The sequence below is a fragment of the Pseudophryne corroboree genome, chromosome 11 (assembly GCF_028390025.1).
Source record: "Pseudophryne corroboree isolate aPseCor3 chromosome 11, aPseCor3.hap2, whole genome shotgun sequence".
Classification (NCBI taxonomy): domain Eukaryota; kingdom Metazoa; phylum Chordata; class Amphibia; order Anura; family Myobatrachidae; genus Pseudophryne; species Pseudophryne corroboree.
In genome coordinates this window covers 301,450,351-301,471,448 of record NC_086454.1, presented here as the reverse complement: position 1 = coordinate 301,471,448, position 21,098 = coordinate 301,450,351, and the positions used below count along the sequence as shown (strand labels likewise).

The 21,098-nt window shown below is 46.9% G+C and overlaps 1 long non-coding RNA gene across 1 annotated transcript in view; it reads left to right on the top strand.

Moving 5' to 3' along the window:
* Positions 1–10,095: 10,095 nt before the first annotated feature.
* LOC134970203 (uncharacterized) overlaps positions 10,096–21,098 on the top strand; it is a 57,611-nt gene continuing 46,608 nt past the window's right edge. The window contains exons 1-2 of the long non-coding RNA XR_010189718.1: positions 10,096–10,169; positions 10,905–10,957. This is a non-coding gene — a long non-coding RNA (uncharacterized LOC134970203). The remainder of the gene's footprint in view (positions 10,170–10,904; positions 10,958–21,098) is intronic.

Here is a 21,098-nt window from a genome sequence, read left to right as displayed (position 1 = left end):
GGGTTAATGGTCCCGTTCCCTGCTGACAGGACACTAGCTCCTGAGGGAACTATTCGCAAGCCCCATCACGGCGAGCGTACATTCCCGCAGCACGCCACCACCCCTAACAGAGCCAGAAGAATGACGAGTGGTGAGTACTAAGCCGATGTCCCGGTTAGCGGGTCGCCGCCCGTTATGGCGGCATGAGGATAAGGAGACGCGCGGCTTCTAAACGGGGTGGACTGCTTCACTCGCTGTGTACGGACACAGACGTTGAACAGAGGACACAGTAACACAGACTGGCAACAGAGCCATAAAACGAGTCTGTCTCCATTTTATGCACAAGACACATACAGCCAGTATAAAAAAGTGCGGGAAGACCGCGCGCCATTGAAGGGGCTGGGCTTCACTATGAGCGGATCCAGCAGCTCACCAGCGCCATTTTCCATCTGCAGCTGACACAGAAGCTGACTGACAGGGACGCGCAGCTCCTCATGAGAGACTCCAGATTACCTCAGCGGTACCAGGGGGTCATAGCAGGGGGGAGCGATTGTTAGTGTACTAAGTCCTTAATCTAGGTACTTAGTCTGCGTTCCGGGTAAGCTTGGCATTAGCGTTAATGGTGCCGTGTGCTGGTTCCATACTCCCTCTGTGTCTCTCTGGAAGTGCTCTTTGTAGGTTAATTGTGCATTATCCTTTTCGTGTGTGTGTGTGCGCTGTTACTATACAGTATGTCAGGCAAAGAGTGTGTTTCATGTAAAGCACAGTGTTCCTCTCCCCCAGGGGGGGTTCACTAGTGTGTACTCAATGTAGTGTCCCTTCCCAGGCTAGGGGGGCTGAACCAGTATGGCTGGACTCCATTAGGGGAAGGATTTCCACAATCTCTCCTAAGTTATCTCGGAATGAGAAAGAGACGCAATACTTAAGATAATAATAATAATATTAATAATAATAATCTATGACTGAGTTTATGAAAAGAGACTCAGTACCCAAACCAGCGTCTCAGTCCCCTGCCATTTGTCCGCAAAAACGCACTTTGGCCCATATCCTGCAGTCTGACTTGGATGATGAAGGGTCAGACATGGACGAGGGTGAGGTGGACTCAGAGGTGGGAGAAGCTACTCTGTAGCAGGGAATAGAGGCTCTTATAGAAGCTATCAGAGAAGTTCTGAATATCCCTGATAAGGTGACAGAGGAGAGCGAGGAATCTTATTGTAATATAAAAAAAGAAATCCTTAGCCAGTTTTCCTCTGTCAGAGGAATTAAATACCCTGTTTGAAGTACCATGAGTTAATCCTGATAGGAAATTTCAAATCCCTAAACGGTTATTATCATCCTTTCCTTTTCCTCCTGAGGAAGGGGAAAAATGGAAAAATCCACCAATAGTGGATGCATCAGTATCCAAGCTCTCAAGGAAAATTGTATTGCCTGTCCCGGGTGCAGCCTCCCTGAAAGACACGGCTGACTACAAGATTGAGACTATGCTCAAATCTTCAAATACAGCTACAGGGGTGGCCCAGAAACCAACTATAGCATGTGGGTGGATTACGCAAGCCATTGCTAAATGGTCGGGTAACCTAATTGAGGGGTTAGATACCTTACCTCAAGGGGAGATTGTTTTGCTCCTGCAACATATACGGGACTCTGTGAACTTTATGGTGGAAGCCATAAAAGAAATAGGCTTGCTTAATGCAAGAACTACAGCTATGGCAGTGTCTGCACGCAGGGGTCTATGGCCAGTGGACAGCGGATGCGGACTCCAGGAAAGGCGTGGAATGCCTACCTTTCACAGGCGAGTCCTTATTTGGAGATGAACTATACAAATAGATCTCCAAAGCTACTGCGGGTAAGTCCACATACCTTCCTTCTGCAGCTCCCCCAGCTAGGAAGGCCTACTCAGGACCCAATTTACAGTCCTTTCGGACTGCCAAGTTTAGGGGCAAGCCCAGACGTTCTTCTACCGCCACCAGAGGTGCTAGGGGTAAAACACGCAAACCAGCAACTGACGGTTCACAGGAACAGGGCTCAAGCTCTGCTTCCTCAAAACCTTCAGCATGACGGTGGACCGAGATGCCTGTAAGACTGGCAGGTGGGAGCCTGGCTAAAATTCTTCATTCACATCTGGACAACATCGTGCCAGTATCCCTGGGTCATAGATCTTATTTCCCAGGGCTACAGACTGGAGTTCCAGGAGCTCCCACTTCACATATTCTTCAAATCAGGCTAACCAGTTTCACAAGAGGCAAGTATAACTTTACAGAACGCCATTCAAAAACTGGTACAGACACAGGTCATTGTTCCAGTTCCACCTCATCTGCAAAACAATGGGTACTATTCCAGCTTTTTTGTAGTACCGAAACCAGATGGTTCGGGGAGGCCGATTCTGAACCTCAAGTCGTTGAACCCGTACTTACGAGTGTTCAAATTCAAGATGGAGTCTCTGAGAGTGATCTCAGGTCTGGAGGAAGGGGAATTCCTAGTGTCTCTGGATATCAAGGATGCATACCTTCACATTCCGATCTGGCCGCCTCAGCAGGCTTATCCACGATTTGCACTGCAGGACTGTCACTACTAGTTCCAGGCCCTGCCATTTGGTCTCTCGACGGCACCGAGAGTGTTCACCAAAGTGATGGCAGAGATGATGTTTCTACTCCGCAAACAGGGAGTGAACATAATTCCGTACCTGGACGATCTTCTGATAAAGGCACCGTCCAGGGAGTGGTTGTTGGACAGCATTGGCCTCTCAACCAGACTACTACTGGATCACGGGTGGATTCTGAACCTACCAATATCTCACCTGGAACCGACACAGAGTCTTCCTTTCCTGGGAATGATACTGGACACAGAGTCTCAGAGAGTGTTCCTTTCCTTGGAAAAGGCTATGGTAATCCAGTCGATGGTTCGGGCTGTCCTGAAGCCAACCCGGATCTCAGTGCATTTGTGCATTCGCCTTCTGGGGAAAATGGTGGCCTCTTACGGGGCTCTTCAGTAAGGAATGTTTCATGCGAGGCCCTTCCAACTAGATCTATTGGACAAATGGTCCGGATCGCATCTTCACATGCACCAGACGATCCGTCTGTCGCCAAGAGCCAGGATCTCCCTTCTGTGGTGGCTGCAGACTACTCACCTCGTCGAGGGTCGGAGGTTCGACATTCAGAATTGTATCCTGCTAACCACAGACGCAAGCCCAGAGGTTGTTACGGACAACTCTGCTACTTCAAAGTCTTTGGATGTTGTGAGGGCTTTGAAGGTGTATGTAAAGAGAACAGCTCCTCACAGCAAATCGGACTCGCTGTTCGTTCTCTATGATCCCAATAAAATTGGGTTTCCTGCTTCAAAACAGTCAATTGCATGCTGGATCAGGCTCACTATCCAGCATGTTTATTCCACGGCAGGCTTGCCGGTTCCAAAATCTGTACAGGCCCACTCTACTAGGTCGGTGGGTTCTTCTTGGGCGGCTGCCCGGGGTTTCTCAGCTTTACAGCTCTGCCGAGCATTTACTTGGTCAGGTTCGAACACATTTGCTAAGTTTTACAAGTTCGATACTTTGGCCGTTGAGGACCTTCAGTTTGGTCAATCTGTTCTGCAGGAACCTCAGCACTCTCCCAACCGGTTTGGGAGCTTTGGTACTTCCCCATGGTACTAAATGGATTCCCAGTATCCCCTAGGATTTAAGAGAAATAGGATTTCTCATACGTCCTAGAGGAAGCTGGGGTCACATTAGAACCATGGGGTATAGAAGATCCGCAGGAGACATGGGCACTTTAAGACTTTGAAAGGGTGTGGACTGGCTCCTCCCTCTATACCCCTCCTCCAGACTCCAGTTTTAGAATTGTGCCCAGTGAGACTGGATGCACTACAGGGGAGCCTTACTGAGTTTCTCTGAAAAGACTTATGTTAGGTTTTTTATTTTGAGGGAGGCTGCTGGCAACAGTCTCCCTGCTTCATGGGACTTAGGGGATAGAGGTATGACCTACTTCTAGTGAGTTCAAAGGCTCTGCTTCTGGCTGACAGGACACCATTAGCTCCTGAGGGTGATGATCGCTGGGTACGCCTAGATGCTCACTCCCGCAGCCTGCCGTCACCCCCTTACAGAGCCAGAAGTCAGAAGACAGGTGAGTAGCAGAAGAAAGAAGACTTCTCTTCAGTGTCGGCTTTATGAGGTACCGCGCGGCGGTATCACAGGCACTGCAGGGCGCGGGGGAGGGGGGGCGCCCTGGGCAGCATAAAATCCTCAATTTGACCTGGCAAGAGAGGACATTAGTGCCTAGGCACTGTCCAAACCCCCCGCCGTATAATTATTTATTTAGGAGCGGGCAGAAGCGCGCCATTACGGACTTCTTCCTCACTCCCTCAGCTCACTGCTCGGCGCCATTTCCTCTCACAAGGCTGCAGAGACGCTGGTCCTCCCTTCCACTGTCTGACAACTATCAGGGTGCAAAACGGGGGGGGGGGCATTAAGTTTTTGGAGCAATATATTGGCAGAAAAGCGCTACAACTTCTGAGGCATTATTTAGTGTTTTCAGGGTTGTTGTTTGGCGCTGGGTTGTGAGCTGGCAAATCCTCTCTGTGTCCCTCTAACAGACTTTACTGTGGGTCTGTCCCCTTATAAGCCCGGTGTGTCTGTGAGTGTTTGGTACACGTGTGTCGACATGTCTGAGGCTGAGTGCTCTTCCCAGGAGGAGACTGTATTGGGGACACAGATAAATGTGGGTGAGACCCTGTCGGCACCGCCGACTCCTGACTGGGTGAATGTCTTGAATGCAAATAGGACTCGTATCAGTAAGCGGTTGGAAAAGTCTGAGTCTCAGACCCAGGCATAAAAAAAAAAAAATCTGTGGAGGATGTGTTATCGCAGGTCCAGGACTCCTCAGGGTCACAAAGACGGTCGTTTGTCCAGTTGGTTAACACTGATACCGACACGGACACTGATTCCAGTGTCGGCTATAGTGATACCAGATTAGATCCGAAATTGGCTAAGAGCATTCAGTACATGATTGTGGCTATAAAAGATGTATGGCGTATCACTGAGGACCCTGTTGTTCTTGATAAACCGGTCTGTATGTATAAAGAAAAGAAACCGGAGGTGACGTTTCCTCCCTCTCATGAACTGGACGCTCTGTTTGAGGGAGTCTGGGAAAACCCTGACGGAGGGTTTCAAATCCCTAAAAGGATTCTGGTTGCTTATCCTTTTCCCACTGTGGACAGGAAAAAGTGGGAGTCACCCCCCTATTTTGGACAAGGCCCTGTCACGTTTGTCTAAAAAGGTGTCTCTCCCAGCACCGGGCACGGCGGCCCTTAAGGGCCCAACAGATCGTAAGCAAGAAACTGCGTTAAAATCCATTTATGCGACCACAGGTACGCTGCTCAGACCTGCCATTGCATCTGCGTGGGTGAGCAGTGCTATTGAAAAGTAGGCAGATAACTTGTCATCTGACATAGATACACTGGATAGGGATAGCATCCTCTTGACGCTGGGTTATATCAAGGACGCTGCAGCATACCTAAAGGAAACTGCAGGAGATATTGGCCTTTTGGGATCAAAAGCCAATGACATGGCGGTCTCGGCTAGGCGAGCATTGTGGATTCACCAATGGAATGCTGATGCAGACTCCAAGAAAAATATGGAGTCTCTCCCATATAAAGATGGTGTCTTGTTTGGGGATGGCCTCGATGATTTGGTATCTACGGCTACCGCGGATAAGTCATCTTTTTTGCCTTATGTTCCTCAGCAACAAAAGAAAACGCACCACTATCAAATGCAGTCCTTTCAGCCCAATAAATACAGAAGAGGGCGAGGCTCTTCCGTCCTTGCTAGTAGAGGGAGGGGAAGAGGTGAAGGATCAACAACCTTGTCGAGTTCGCAGGAGCAGACGTCTTCCCCTGCTTCTGCCAAATCCACCAAATGACGCTGGGGCTCACTTGCGGGAGTCCGCACCGGTGGGGGCACGTCTAAAACTCTTCAGTCAGTTCTGGATTTGTTCGGGCCTAGACCCGTGGGGTTTTACAAATAGTGTCCCAAGGGTACAATCTGGAGTTTCAAGACGTTCCCCCTCGCCGATTTTTCAAATCGGCCTTACTAGTTTCTCCTCCGGACAGGGAGGTAGTAAGCGAGGCTATACAAAAGTTGTGTCAGAATCGAGTCATTATCCTGGTTCCCCCGTCACAACAGGGAGAAGGCTTTTATTCAAGCCTTTTCGTGGTCCAGAAGCCGGACGGCTCGGTCAGGCCAATCCTAGACCTGAAATCCCTCAATTTCTACCTGAAGAAGTTCAAATTCAGAATGGAATCTCTCAGGGCAGTGATCTCCAGTCTGGAGGAAGGAGATTTTATGGTTTCGGTGGACATAAAGGATGCCTACTCGCATGTTTGCATTTATCCTCCGCATCAGGCTTACCTGAGATTTGCGATTCAGGATGTCATTACCAATTTCAGACGTTGCAGTTTGGTCTATCCACGGCTCCGAGGATTTTCACCAAGGTGATGGCTGAAGTGATGGTTCTCCTTCGCAAACAAGGAGTCACTATTATCCCATACTTGGACGATCTCCTGATAAAGGCGAGATCCAGGGACGAGTTGGTGCGAAACATTGCACTCTCCCTGACAGTTCTTCAACAACATGGTTGGCTCCTAAACTTGCCAAAGTTGCAGTTGCTTCCAACAACGCGATTGTCGTTTTTGGGAATGATACTGGACACAGAACTTCAGAGAGTTTTTCTTCCAGTGGAAAAGGCTCTGAAGATCCAGAGTCTGGTCAAACAAGTTCTGAAACCAGCAAGAGTGTCAATCCATCAATGCATTTGGTTGCTGGGGAAGATGGTTGCGGCCTACGAGGCCATTCAGTTTGGCAGGTTCCATGCCAGAGTGTTCCAGTGGGACCTGTTGGACAAGTGGTCCGGGTCCCACCTACACATGCACCGGAGGATGATCCTGTCTTCCAAGACCAGGATCTCACTCCTGTGGTGGCTGCACAGCTCTCACCTCCTAGAGGGGCGCAGGTTCGGGATCCAGGACTGGATCCTAGTAACCACGGATGCAAGCCTCCGAGGCTGGGGGGCAGTCACGCTGGGAGAAAACTTCCAAGGAAGATGGTCAAGTCAGGAAACTTGTCTCCACATAAACGTTCTGGAGTTAAGGACCATTTACAACGGCCTTCTGCAAGCGGAACATCTTCTTCGAAATCTATCCGTACTGATCCAGTCAGACAGTGTAACAGCAATAGCGTACATAAACCGTCAGGGCGGAACGAAAAGCAGAGCGGCGATGGCAGAAGCCACAAGGATTTTCCACTGGCGGAAAAGCATACAAGCACTCTGTCAGCGATCTTCATTCCAGGAGTGGACAACTGGGAAGCAGACTTCCTCAGCAGACACGATCTCCATCTAGGAGAGTGGGGCCTCCACCAAGAAGTCTTCGCAGAGGTGACAAGTCGTTGGGGAGTTCCTCAAGTAGACATGATGGCATCTCGTATCAACAAGAAGCTTCAGAGATATTGTTCCAGGTCGAGAGACCCTCAAACAATAGCAGTGGATGCACTGGAGACACCGTGGGTGTTTCAGTCGGTGTATATATTCCCTCCACTTCCTCTCATTCCAAAAGTTCTAAAGATCATAAGAAGAACAAAGATTCGGGTGATCCTCATTGTCCCAGACTGGCCAAAGAGGGCTTGGTATCCAGATCTACAGGAATTAGTCATAGGAGATCCCTGGCCTCTTCCTCTGCGCGAGGACCTGTTACAACAGGGGCCGTGCGTGTATCAGGATTTACGGCGGCTACGTTTGACGGCATGGTGGTTGAGCGCAAAATCCTAGCCCGTAAGGGTATTCCCAGTGAAGTCATTCCCACACTTATTCAGGCCAGAAAAGGGGTAACGTCTAAACATTACCACCGTATTTGGAGAAAATATGTTCTTGGTGTGATTCCAAGACGGCTCCTACGGAAGAGTTTCAGCTAGGACGTTTTCTCCATTTTCTACAAGCAGGTGTGGATGCGGGCCTAAAATTGGGCTCAATTAAGGTACAGATTTCAGCCTTATAGGTTTTCTTTCAGAAACAATTGGCCTCCCTTCCAGAAGTTCAGATTTTCGTGAAAGGCGTGTTGCACATCCAACCTCCATTTGTGCCTCTAGTGGCACCATGGGATCTTAATGTGGTGTTGCAGTTCCTTCAATCACATTGGTTTGAACCTTTACAGAAGGTGGAGTTGACGTTCCTCACTTGGAAAGTGGTCATCCTATTGGCCTTGGCATCTGCAAGGCGGGTGTCTGAGTTAGCGGCCTTGTTTCACACGATCCCTTATTTGATTTTCCATGAAGATAGAGCTGAATTGAGGACACGTCAGCAATTTCTACCGAAGGTGGTTTCCTCTTTCCACATGAACCAACCTATTGTGGTGCCTGTGGCTACTGACGCTTTCGCTGAGTCAAAGTCTCTGGATGTGGTCAGAGCTTTGAAGATTTATGTCGCCAGAACGGCTCAGATTAGGAAAACAGAGGCTCTGTTTGTCCTGTATGCTCCCAAAAAGATTGGGTGTTCTGCTTCCAAGCAGACCATTGCGCGCTGGATCTGTGGTACGATTCAGCGTGCTCATTCCACGGCAGGATTGCCATTACCGAAATCGGTGAAGGCCCATTCTACTAGAAAGGTGGGCTCTTCCTGGGCGGCTGCCCGGGGGGTCTCGGCGTTACAGCTTTGCCAAGCAGCTACTTGGTCGGGATCAAACAGTTTTGCTAAGTTTTACCAGTTTGATACCTTGGCCGATGACCTCAAGTTTGGTCAATTGGTGCTGCAGAGTCATCCGCACTCTCCCGCTCGTTCTGGAGCTTTGGTATAACCCCATGGTTCTAATGTGACCCCAGCATCCTCTAGGACGTTTGAGAAAATAGGATTTTAATACCTACCGGTAAATCCTTTTCTCTTAGTCCGTAGAGGATGCTGGGCGCCCGTCCCGGTGCGTACTGTATCTGCAGTTATTAGTTGTGGTTACGCACATGTTGTGTTACGTTTGTCAGCATGTTGCTGCAATTGTTCATGCCGTTGGCTTGTGTTCTGTTGAATGCCACTTTGTGCGACATGCTTGAGGTGTGAGCTGGTATGAATCTCACCTTAGTTTAACAATAAATCCTTTCCTCGAAATGTCAGTCTCCCTGGGCACAGTTCCTATAACTGGAGTCTGGAGAAGGGGCATAGAGGGAGGAGCCAGTTCACACCCTTTCAGAGTCTTAAAGTGCCCATGTCTCCTGCGGATCCCGTCTATACCCCATGGTTCTAATGTGACCCCAGCATCCTCTACGGACTAAGAGAAAAGGATTTACCGGTAGGTATTAAAATCCTATTTTTAATTACCTACCGGTAAATCCATTTCTCGTAGTCCGTAGGGGATACTGGGCATCCGCCCGGTGCTTCATTCTTCCTGCACTGTTACTTGGTTAATTATTCTGGTTTGTTCAGCTGTTGCTGTTCCTGTTCCAAGATTGGTTAGCATGGCTTTCCTCTTGTTCTGTGTGTGCTGGTTCGTAATCTCACCACTTTCCTTATCTATCCTTCTTTCAAAGTATGTCCATCTCCTTGGGCACAGTTCGTAGACTGAGTCTGGTAGGAGGGGCATAGAGGGAGGAGCCAGCGCACAGTACCAATGGCTGCTAGTGGACCCGTTTATACCCCATGGTACTAAATGGATTCCCAGTATCCCCTATGTACTACGAAAAAAGCATTTACTGGTAGTTTATTAAAATCCTATTATCTCGGAGATGGAACCCAAGTCTAAACACAGCATTTATGTTTCATTTACACCTTATACACACAGCCTGAAGATTATTTTATACAATATTTGTAATCATTTTGTGCATTACACTAAGTTTGTGTACATTGAACCATCAGAAAGCAAAGCTGTCACTATCTCATTAGCGCTCAAACAATTTTGGATTTCCGATATAAAAATTTTGGTTATGGTAGACTCAGTTTGTATTACATATAGGAATTTGATTTAGTGTTAGATGAGGGCTCCACATTTCATCATTCCGCTAATATGGTGCTTATCAACATACACTAGGTTTATAATTTTCGGGAGATGTTCCGTTCATTCAGTGTTTTTTTTTTTTTTTTGGGCCCAACGAAGGAACATCAAAGAAGAGCCCCATTACAGCTGAGCACTGTACAGAATTGCAATAGTATCTAGTGTCGTTAAGAGAGGTAAGAAAAAGAGACGCAAGCCACTTACCTTAAATACGAATTGTAAGCATCCTATCTGTAAAAATGACAATGTTCCGTTTTTTGGCGGCGGTGCAGAACCCACCTGCCGATTGTACAGGACCCTAATTTATTTTAATAGGAATTGATTTTGTCATACAGGTTGAGTATCCCTTATCCAAAATGCTTGGGACCCGAGGTATTTTGGATATCGGATTTTGGAATAATTGCATACCACAATGAGATATCATGATGATGGGAGCCAAATCTAAGCACAGAATGCATTTATGTTTCATATACACCTTATATACACAGTCTGAAGGTCATTTTAGCCAATATTTTTTATAACTTTGTGCATTAAACAAAGTGTGTGTACATTCACACAATTCATTTACGTTTCATATACACCTTACACACAAAGCCTGAAGGTCATTTAATGCAATATTTTTAATAACTTTGTGTATTAAACAAAGTTTGTGTACATTGAGCCATCAGAAAACAAAGGTTTCACTATCTCACTCTCACTCAAAAAAGTCTGTATTTCGGAATATTCCGTATTTCGGAATATTTGGATATGAGATACTCAACCTGTATTAGTTTGCAATTTTGTTGGTTTTCAAAGCTCAACCATCCATCATATGGATATTTTTCTAAATGTACATATATATATATATATATATATATATATATATATTTTTTTTTTTTTTTAATTATTATTTTTTTTCTGTATCTCCACAGCTCTTATAAACAAACAAAATATTTGTGGCAAGATGTTTAGAACAGGTACTTATGTGAGTATTAGTATACATCAATAGATTTCTGCTTACTTTTTAGTTTGCCGTAACTAGCCGTGCTTTTATGTGCGTAAAGTGAACCAAAAGCATTTTTTCACAGACAGAAATAGTTCTGGCCACTCAGTTAGACGAAAAAGTATTGCAGCTTTTTTTGGGCCCCAGCTTGCTATACTTTAAGTATGAATGCGTGTCTTTTCATGATGCATGCTTTTCCTCACCAGCTGCACTATAGACTGCCTACGACAAAGGGGCAGAGACCAGGGTTAGAGGCGTTATATAGAAGCGGCCAAAGTACAGTAAGGGTGTGTTGTGGGCATACTAAAAATTAGCAAATGAAGCTATCTGCAGGGACATGATATGCAAGTGCTTCTACTACGGTGCCAGGTGTGAACTGATGTTGATGGCCACAGGCTGCATCTGATTGGTCTAAGGCATCTAAGTCACACCCTTTAATGCAAATTTAGTCAAAGTGCTACAGCTGTGATTTAGAAGCAAGATTACCTCGTACTGAACACTCATTTTTAAAAATAAGTACGTTTACTGCTCTGTTTGGGGAGGGAAAGACTGCCCATATGTTATATTACTACTGATAAACTTATATTCGCATCTTGTTCGATTAGTATTTCACATACTTCAACTTGGGTACTTATATGTTCACTGGCTTTTTATTGTAATGCATATGCATTGTGCACTGTCATTTATATCCTCTTTTGTATTCATAGTGAAGCCGCAGCACCAGTTGTATTGCATCTGCTACTTTTACCTACTGTACATGGGGAGGCAGGCATGTTTGCATACCTCCCACCATGACCCTCTCCAGGAGGGACACAATGCTCTGCTCCCGGTGCTTCCCTCTTAATTTAGGATTGCCATCATAGTAACATAGTATCTAAGGTTGAAAAAAGACAATTGTCCATCGAGTTCAACCAATTTGTGGTCTCCTATGCACGATTATTTTGTATAAAATTTTAACTGAAGTTGATGACTGTCGTTACGTTTTACCCCTCTTTTTTATATTAACCATAGTGCGTGACTATGCCCCGTAACCCTGGATATCCTTATCCTTTAGGAATTGATCTAACCCATTCTTAAAGGTGTTCACTGAGTCGGCCATTACAACTCCCTCAGGCAGGGAATTCCAAACACGTATCGTCCTTGCCGTAAAAAAGCCTTTACGCCGTATTGTGCGGAATCTCCTCTCCTCTAACCTGAGCGAGTGTCCACGAGTTCTCTGTGTTGATCTAACCAAAAACAGGTCCTGCGCAAGCTCTGTGTATTGTCCCCTTATATATTTGTAGATGTTGATCATGTCCCCTCTTAATCTCCTCTTTTCCAGTGTAAACATGCCTAGTCTTGCAAGCCTTTCCTTGTATTCCAGCGTCTCCATACCCTTAATTAGTTTGGTCGCCCGCCTTTGAACCTTTTCTAGCTCCAGGATATCCTTTTTGTAGTAAGGTGCCCAGAATTGTACACAGTATTCAAGGTGTGGCCTCACAAGTGATTTATATAACTGGAGTATAATACTCTCGTCCCTAGCATCAATTCCCCGTTTTATGCATGCTATTATCTTATTAGCCTTCTTTGCTGCAGTCCTACTTTGGGTACTACTGCTTAGTTTGCTATCTATGAGGACACCTAAGTCCTTTTCCGGTACAGAATCCCCTAATTTTACCCCATTTAGTAGGTATGTGTTATTTTTGTTCTTGTTACCACAGTGCATTACCTTACACTTGTCTGTATTGAAGCGCATTCTCCATTTCGCTGCCCAAGCTTCTAATTTAACTAAGTCGTTCTGAAGCGACTCAGCATCCCCCTCCGCATTTATAACTTTACACAATTTGGTATCATCTGCAAAAATTGACACCATGCTCTCTAGACCTTCTGTTAGGTCGTTAATGAAAATATTGAACAATAGCCGTCCTAATACTGAGCCTTGCAGCACACCACTTAGCACTTCAGTCCAAGTTGAAAAAGATCCATTAACCACAACGCGCTGCTCCCTATTATCTAACCAGTTTTTGACCCAAGTGCATATTATGCTTCCTAGCCCTGATTCTTGTAGCTAACCCTGATTCTTGTAGCTGAAACACCTTTCTTATCCATTCACCTGTTCATAACAGGTGTCGGCAATCATAGATTAGGAGGGAAGTCTAAAGCGCCCTACACACAAAGCGTGGGCATTGTGACCGCCGGGATCCAGACTAGCAGTATATTAACCGCTTCCCCTTTGAATGTTGGTGGTCATTCCGAGTTGATCGCTAGCAGAAAATGTTCGTTGTGCAGCGATGAAGCAAAAAAACAGCACTTCTGCGTATGCAGCGCAATGCGCACATGCGACGTACTTTCACACCGGCCGATGCAGTTTTACACAAGGTCTAGCGAAGCTTTTCTGTCGCACTGCTGGCCGCAGAGTGATTGACAGGAAGAGGGCGTTTCTGGGTGTTATCTGACCGTTTTCAGGGAGTGTTCGAAAAAACACAGGCGTGCCAGGAAAAACGCAGGCGTGGCTGGCAGAACGCAGGGTGTGTCTGTGACGTCAAATCCAGAACTGAACAGTCTGAAGTGATCGCAAGCGCTGAGTAGGTCTGGAGCTACTCTGAAACTGCACAATTTTTTTTTGTAGCAGCGCTGCGATCCTTTCGTTCGCACTTCTGCTAAGCTAAGATACACTCCCAGAGGACGGCGGCTTATCGTTTGCACGGCTGCTAAAAACAGCTAGCGAGCGAGCGAAATGACCACTGTTATTTGATGTACAGCAGTGGCTCTCAACTCCAATCCTCTAATACCACCAACAGGTCATGTTTTCAGGATTTCCTTTTCTAGATAGGTCAATCTATTCTATTTGGTCTGTAATTATCTCACTTGTTTCCACAGAGAAAAATCCTGAAAACATGATCTCTTGAGGATTGTTGTTGACATAGCAGCGCAACTTGCAGTTGTATATTTACAGGCTGTTTATCTACAGACAATGTTAAAAAGTGTTCTTTCCAGGTTTACACACAGTGTAATGAGCTAACTTATAAGTAAAATGTCACCATTGTTAGAAGACGCCAGGTTTGGACTGTATGCCGATTTCATCTGTGTATTGCGGTGACCGCAAAGTGCTACACATTTCCCAACTCCGACTACTGCCTGTAGGGGCACCACAGTTTTACTAGCCCCCACTGTGTGTGTGACAGTGTGGAAACCTGTAGAATGTCTGTATAGAATGTCTGTAGAATGTCTGTATAGTACGCAGGCTGTTTGTTGGGGAGGTGTGTCAGCAGCAGATGAGCAAGCACTTGGCACAGTGCACTGCTTTTTTAGACGAGGATCTACTTGGCACACAGAACACGTCGGGCACATCTGCCTTTTCCAGTAGCAGCTGTGCCATGTGTTGGCACACACAAATATGTGTGGTGTTATTATCCCAGCACGGATGATTGTGTCACCTACCTGTAGCTTTTGATTACTGTCTCCCTTATGTAAACACTGCATAAGTATACAAGCCAGTCCTTATGCCAGTAACGTTAGGTGATAGAACAGCTGCGAGGTGATTCCCTATCCCTATTCCTGCTGGCATTGCTCACTGAGTACTGCACTCGCTCTCTCGTCCACTTGCCCCTCTATATGAAGCATGATTATGTAATGATAACATTACTTACAACCATTTACCAGAAGATTGAAACATTCATGTAACCAAATAAATGTAATATACTGTATAGCAATTCTTATCATGTATGAAATGCCTATCTTTCTATAGAGTGTAAGCAGGCGAGCAGGGCCCTCTTACCTCCTTGTCTGTCTGTTAGTACCCAGTCTTCTCTTATTATTGTTTTCTCTAACGTCCTAAGTGGATGCTGGGGACTCCGTAAGGACCATGGGGAATAGCGGCTCCGCAGGAGACTGGGCACATCTTAAAGAAAGCTTTAGGACTATCTGGTGTGCACTGGCTCCTCCCCCTATGACCCTCCTCCAAGCCTCAGTTAGATCTTTGTGCCCGAACGAGAAGGGTGCACACTAGGGGCTCTCCTGAGCTTCTTAGTGAAAGTTTTAGTTTAGGTTTTTTATTTTCAGTGAGACCTGCTGGCAACAGGCTAACTGCATCGAGGGACTAAGGGGAGAAGAAGCGAACTCACCTGCGTGCAGAGTGGATTGGGCTTCTTAGGCTACTGGACATTAGCTCCAGAGGGACGATCACAGGCCCAGCCTGGATGGGTCCCAGAGCCGCGCCGCCGGCCCCCTTACAGAGCCAGAAGGCAGAAGAGGTCCGGAAAATCGGCGGCAGAAGACGTCCTGTCTTCAACAAGGTAGCGCACAGCACTGCAGCTGTGCGCCATTGCTCTCAGCACACTTCACACTCCGGTCACTGAGGGTGCAGGGCGCTGGGGGGGGGCGCCCTGAGACGCAATAACAAACACCTTGGATGGCAAAAAATGCATCACATATAGCTCCTGGGCTATATGGATGCATTTAACCCCTGCCAGAATACATAGAAAAACGGGAGATAAGGCCGCCGATAAGGGGGCGGAGCCTATCTCCTCAGCACACTGGCGCCATTTTCCCTCACAGCTCCGTTGGAGGGAAGCTCCCTGTCTTTCCCCTGCAGTCACTACACTACAGAAAGGGTTAAAAAAGAGAGGGGGGGCACTAATTACGCGCAGTATTAAAGATACAGCAGCTATAAGGGGAAAAACACTTATATAAGGTTATCCCTGTATATATATATAGCGCTCTGGTATGTGCTGGCAAACTCTCCCTCTGTCTCCCCAAAGGGCTAGTGGGGTCCTGTCCTCTATCAGAGCATTCCCTGTGTGTGTGCTGTATGTCGGTACGTTTGTGTCGACATGTATGAGGAGAAAAATGATGTGGAGACGGAGCAGATTGCCTGTAATAGTGATGTCACCCCCTAGGGGGTCGACACCTGAGTGGATGAACTGTTGGAAGGAATTACGTGACAGTGTCAGCTCTGTATAAAAGACAGTGGTTGACATGAGACAGCCGGCTACTCAGCTTGGGCCTGTCCAGACGTCTCATAGGCCGTCAGGGGCTCTAAAGCGCCCGTTACCTCAGATGGCAGATATAGACGCCGACACGGATACTGACTCCAGTGTCGACGGTGAAGAGACAAATGTGACTTCCAGTAGGGCCACACGTTACATGATTGAGGCAATGAAAAATGTTTTACACATTTCTGATAATACGAGTACCACCAAAAAGGGGTATTATGTTCGGTGAGGAAAAACTACCTGTAGTTTTCCTGAATCTGAGAAATTAAATGAGGTGTGTGATGATGCGTGGTTTTCCCCCGATAACAACTGATAATTTCTAAAATGTTATTGGCATTATATCCTTTCCCGCCAGAGGTTAGGGTGCGTTGGGAAACACCCCCTAGGGTGGATAAAGCGCTCACACGCTTGTAAGGGCTCTACCCTCTCCTGAGATGGCCGCCCTTAAGGATCCTGCTGATAGAAAGCAGGAGGGTATCCTAAAATGTATTTACACACATACTGGTGTTATACTGCGACCAGCAATCGCCTCAGCCTGGATGTGCAGTGCTGGGTTGGCGTGGTCGGATTCCCTGACTAAAAATATTGATACCCTAGATAGGGACAGTATATTTTTGCCTATAGAGCATTTAAAAGATGCATTTCTATATATGCGTGATGCACAGCGGAATATTTGCCGACTGGCATCAAGTCTAAGTGCGTTGTCCATTTCTACCAGTAGAAGGTTATGGACACGTCAGTGGTCAGGTGATGCGTATTCCAAACGGCATTTGGAAGTATTGCCTTATTAAAGGGAGGAGTTATTTGGGGTCGGTCTTTCAGACCTGGTGGCCACGGCAACAGCTGGGAAATCCACGTTTGTACCCCAGGTCGCCTCTCAACATGAGAAGACGCCGTATTATCAGGCGCAGTCTTTTCGTGGACAAGCGGGCAAATGGTTCCTCATTTCTGCCCCGTGACAGAGGGAGAGGAAAAAGGCTGCAGAAATCAGCCAATTCCCAGGAACAGAAACCCTCTCCCGCCTCTGCCAAGCCCTCAGTATGACGCTGGGGCTTTACAAGCAGAATCAGGCACGGTGGGGGGCCCGTCTCAATGAATTTCAGCGCGCAGTGGGCTCACTCGCAAGTAGACCCCTGGATCCTTCAGGTGATATCTCAGGGGTACAAATTAGAATTAGAGACGTCTCCCCCTCGCCGTTTCCTAAAGTCGGCTTTACCGATGTCTCCTTCTGACAGGGAGACAGTTTTGGAAGCCATTCACAAGCTGTATTCCCAGCAGGTGATAATCAAGGTACCCCTCCTGCAACAGGGAACGGGGTATTATTCCACACTGTTGTGGTACCGAAGCCGGACGGCTCGGTGAGACCGATTCTAAATCTAAAATCTTTGAACACTTACATACAGAGGTTCAAATTCAAGATTGAGTCACTCAGAGCAGTGATTGCGAACCTGGAAGAAGGGGACTACATGATGTCTCGGGACATCAAGGATGCTTACCTTCATGTCAAAATTTACCCTTCTCATCAAGGGTACCTCAGGTTTATGGTACAGAACTGTCACTATCAGTTCAGACGCTGCCGTATGGATGGTCCACGGCACCCCGGGTCTTTACCAAGGTAATGGCTGAAATGATGATATTCCTTCGAAGGAAGGGAATTTTAGTTATCCCTTACTTGGACGATTCCCTGATAAGGGTAAGATCCAGGGAACAGTTGGAGGTCGGTGTAGCACTATCTCAGGTAGTGTTGCGGCAGCACGATTGGATTCTCAATATTCCAAAATCGCAGCTGGTTCCGACGACTTGTCTTCTGTTCCTAGGGATGATCCTGGACACAGTTCAGAAAAAGGTGTTTCTCCCGGAGGAGAAAGCCAGGGAGTTATCCGAGCTAGTCAGGAACCTCCTAAAACCGAGCCAAGTCTCAGTGCATCAATGCACAAGGGTTCTGGGTAAAATGGTGGCTTCCTACGAAGCAATCCCATTCGGCAGATTCCACGCAAGAACTTTCCAGTGGGACCTGCTGGACAAATGGTCCGGGTCGCATCTTCAGATGCATCAGCGGATAACCCTGTCACCAAGGACAAGGGTGTCCCTCCTGTGGTGGTTGCAGAGTGCTCATCTTCTAGAGGGCCGCAGATTCGGCATTCAGGACTGGGTCCTGGTGACCACGGATGCCAGCCTGCGAGGCTGGGGAGCAGTCACACAGGGAAGGAATATCCAGGGCTTATGGTCAAGCCTGGAGACATCACTTCACATAAATATCCTGAAGCTAAGGGCCATTTACAATGCTCTAAGCTTAGCAAGACCTCTGCTTCAAGGTCAGCCGGTGTTGATCCAGTCGGACAACATCACGGCAGTCACCCACGTAAACAGACAGGGTGGCACAAGAAGCAGGAGGGCAATGGCAGAAGCTGCAAGGATTCTTCGCTGGGCGGAAAATCATGTGATAGCACTGTCAGCAGTATTCATTCCGGGAGTGGACAACTGGGAAGCAGACTTCCTCAGCACGACCTCCACCCGGGAGAGTGGGGACTTCACCCAGAAGTCTTCCACATGATTATAAACCGTTGGGAAAAACTCAACAGGTATTGCGCCAGGTCAAGGGACCATCAGGCAATAGCTGTAGACGCTCTGGTAACACCGTGGGTGTACCAGTCAGTGTATGTGTTCCCTCCTCTGCCTCTCATACCCAAGGTACTGAGATTGATAAGATGGAGAGGAGTAAGCACTATATTCGTGGCTCCGGATTGGCCAAGAAGGACTTGGTAACCGGAACTTCAAGAGATGCTCACGGAGGATCCGTGGCCTCTACCTCTAAGAAGGGACCTGCTCCAGCAAGGACCCTGTCTGTTCCAAGACTTACCGCGGCTGCGTTTGACGGCATGGCGGTTGAACGCCGGATCCTGAAGGAAAAAAGGCATTCCGGATGAAGTCATCCCTATCCTGATCAAAGCCAGGAAGGATGTACCCGCAAAACATTATCACCGCATTTGGCGAAAATATGTTGCGTGGTGCGAGGCCAGTAAGGCCAGACGGAGGAAATTCAACTGGGTCAATTCCTACATTTCCTGCAAACAGGAGTGTCTATGGGCCTGAAATTGGGGTCCATTAAGGTTCAAATTTCGGCCCTGTCAATTTTCTTCCAAAAAGAACTAGCTTCAGTCCCTGAAGTTCAGACGTTTGTAAAAGGGGTACTGCATATGCAGCCTCCTTTTGTGCCTCCAGTGGCACTTTGATATCTCAATGTAGTTTTTGGGTTCCAAAAGTCACATTGGTTTGAACCACTTAAATCTGTGGAGTTAAAATATCTCACATGGAAAGTGGTCATGCTGTTGGCCCTGGCCTGGGCCAGGCGCGTGTCAGAATTGGCGGCTTTATCCTGTAAAAGCCCTTATCTGATTTTCCATTCGGACAGGGCGGAATTGAGGACTCGTCCTCAGTTTCTCCCTAAGGTGGTTTCAGCGTTTCACCTGAACCAACCTATTGTGGTGCCTGCGGCTACTAGGGACTTGGAGGACTCCAAGTTGCTAGACGTTGTCAGGGCCCTGAAAATATATGTTTCCAGGACGGCTGGAGTCAGGAAAACTGACTCGCTGTTTATCCTGTATGCACCCAACAAGCTGGGTGCTCCTGCTTCTAAGCAGACTATTGCTCGTTGGATTTGTAGTACAATTCAGCTTGCACATTCTGTGGCAGGCCTGCCACAGCCAAAAATCTGTAAATGCCCACTCCACAAGGAAGGTGGGCTCATCTTGGGCTGTAGCCCGAGGGGTCTCGGCTTTACAACTTTGCCGAGCAGCTACTTGGTCAGGAGCAAATACGTTTGTAAAATTCTACAAAATTGATACCCTGGCTGAGGAGGACCTGGAGTTCTCTCATTTGGTGCTGCAGAGTCATCCGCACTCTCCCGCCCGTTTGGGAGCTTTGGTATAATCCCCATGGTCCTTACGGAGTCCCCAGCATCCACTTAGGACGTTAGAGAAAATAAGAATTTACTTACCGATAATTCTATTTCTCGTAGTCCGTAGTGGATGCTGGGCGCCCATCCCAAGTGCGGATTGTCTGCAATACTGGTACATAGTTATTGTTACCAAAAAATCGGGTTTTTGCTGTAGTGAGCCATGTTTTCTAGAGGCTCCTCTGTTATCATGCTGTTAACTGGGTTCAGATCACAAGTTGTACGGTGTGATTGGTGTGGCTGGTATGAGTCTTACCCGGGATTCAAGATCCTTCCTTATTGTGTACGCTCGTCCGGGCACAGTATCCTAACTGAGGCTTGGAGGAGGGTCATAGGGGGAGGAGCCAGTGCACACCAGATAGTCCTAAAGCTTTCTTTAAGATGTGCCCAGTCTCCTGCGGAGCCGCTATTCCCCATGGTCCTTACGGAGTCCCCAGCATCCACTACGGACTACGAGAAATAGAATTATTGGTAAGTAAATTCTTATTTTGTTCCTATTTGTAAACCACAACAGAATATCATATATATATATATACCGGTAGTCAGTGGCACACGGATAATGAAAGATGCATAAGTGCAGAATAATGCCAACATGGTCATCAGGGTATACATAACAGTAGACAAGCATATTTTTTAAATATGTTCGTCTTAAGTGGTGCCGGTGTCTCCAGTCTCTGACGTCATCTGTGGGCATCTGACTGCACATGGGATAAGTGGGGTAAGTATGGGGATATAAGGTTGGTGTTATGTGTACCCTGATGACAATTTAATAAAACATTGACGTAGGCATTATTCTGCACTTATGCATCTTTTATTACCCATGTGCCGCTGGCTACCGGAATGTTTATTGAAGTCCCCGGATTAGGATTTCTACAGAGGATACTGGGGCTCTGAAATTTGTTTCACGTGAGTGCCACCTGAACAATGCGTGTGTATTTATGTATATGTAAATATATATATATATAAAATAAATCTGTGTTTAGTCTTCAACCTTTTGTGATGGCGTAATTGTTTGCAGGCTGTTTATACTATGGGGGAAATGTAATAGGATGTGAGAATCAGAAAGCGAGAGATTTTGGTAAAATTCTCCTGTTTTTTTTTTTTTTAAATGGCAGTCATATACATGGCAAAATCTACCTGGTTTTGCAATGTAAATGATTTCCACTTTTAAAAAAAACAGGAGAATTTTACCAAA